Source organism: Sinocyclocheilus anshuiensis, unplaced genomic scaffold (genome assembly GCF_001515605.1).
Source record: "Sinocyclocheilus anshuiensis isolate Anshui unplaced genomic scaffold, SAMN03320099.WGS_v1.1 scaffold801, whole genome shotgun sequence".
Lineage (NCBI taxonomy): Eukaryota > Metazoa > Chordata > Actinopteri > Cypriniformes > Cyprinidae > Sinocyclocheilus > Sinocyclocheilus anshuiensis.
Window position 1 is genome coordinate 117757 of NW_015536541.1, and position 1504 is coordinate 119260.

General features: G+C 34.6%; 1 protein-coding gene across 2 annotated transcripts in view; it reads right to left on the reverse strand.

The window, feature by feature from the left end:
* LOC107697243 (myocilin-like) overlaps positions 1-528 on the reverse strand; it is a 25993-nt gene extending 25465 nt beyond the window's left edge. Inside the window, exon 1 of one of the 2 annotated variants that reach the window (XM_016497963.1) lies at positions 366-528. The gene's annotated coding sequence lies outside the window, so the exon portion shown is untranslated. The other variant, XM_016497972.1, reaches the window with a different exon arrangement.
* Between the last annotated feature and the right edge of the window lie 976 nt (positions 529-1504).

Sequence of the window (1504 nt, forward strand, 5' to 3'; positions counted from 1 at the left end):
TATATATATATGTAAACATTTAACGTTAACTAACCACATGTTATCGATCATTTCTAATAAACAGCTGTTGTTCCTGTGCAGCACCTGCTAAACAGAGCTTCATGCAGTCAATAAAACCCCATAAACACGCTGACCCTACAGGACACTAAAAGAGCGAAAGAAAAGATAAGACGTGGTTTTGGGAAAAACAACAAGCATGAAATCAAATAATGGTGTTTACATGAGGATTGGTGAAGGAATGGAAAGGCTGAAGTGAAAACAGATGGAATGACAGCTAGCATGACTGCTAACACCTGGCTACTTCACTGCCCGATACACAAGCACTCGCACACGGGCCTCAAGAGCCACATCCCCGGCCGGTCTACCTCAGAGATCTTGCTTTTGTCGATTCCCGTTTGGAAGAAGCGCGTTTATAGTCCCGCTGACTGTTTTTGATCCGAGTCGGATGCGTCCTGAATGATGTCTCTGTCTCTCGCTCGGCACTGAAGCGGAAGTCAGAACAGCTGAACGGTTACTGTTTCCTGCAGACGCATCATCATTACCATAGACATAATAAATACTATATTTATTATGGTATTTATTATTATTTGATATTTAAGGTATTTATTATGTCTATGATCATTACCGTCATCACCATCTTCTTCACCTTCTTCTAATAAAATATTAAACATTAAGAAAGCAAGGAGAAAGACTTTAATATGTAATGATAACAATTTCTACAGTCATCCTTATGGTTTTTTTTTTTCTTCTTTTTTTCTCTTTAGCTTTTCTTATTTCTCCATTGTTATATTTCTTACCAATCATTAACTTTTTTTCCCCTTATTTTTCTTTCCTATGTGTTCTGATGAAATTTATGCATTTTGATCAATTGTATACAGTTATATGCCATTTATGTAATCTCTGTACTGTTTACAAGAATAAAAAAATTTAACATACTTTAGTTTTAAAAAATCATTATCGAAATCTAATACAACAAAAAGCATAAAATCATCACCACCAACTTATCTTCATATAATAAAATAATAATAATAAAGCATCATCATCATCATCATCAAAAACAGCCCAGCTTTAGACATAGAGTGATTACACATCTAAAAGTTAGTGAGTTATTAATTCCGATGACTAGAATGATTTCTGAAGACTGGAGTAGTGGCTGCTGAAAAATTACCTTTCCATCACTGGAATTAATTATATATACACCTGTATAAAAGGTATACATTCTTGTGTGCTGTTTGGCTTAATATCACAGGGTTATTTTCTGAAGGTTGTTTTAGACTTTTTAAGGTTGAATTTGTATTTATATACTCACTGAAATTCCCTGAAATTGATTAAACAAACATTGAAAATAACCAAGGTCTAGAGAAGATTCATGGAACATTTGGAGCAATAAATTCTGATCATCCTGTCACATGAACAAGAAAAAAAATGTAGAGTAATGCAACTCTTCAGACAAGAATGGTTCAGATGGTTTTGTAAGCAGGCCCAGAATGTGTCCCGCAAGCGA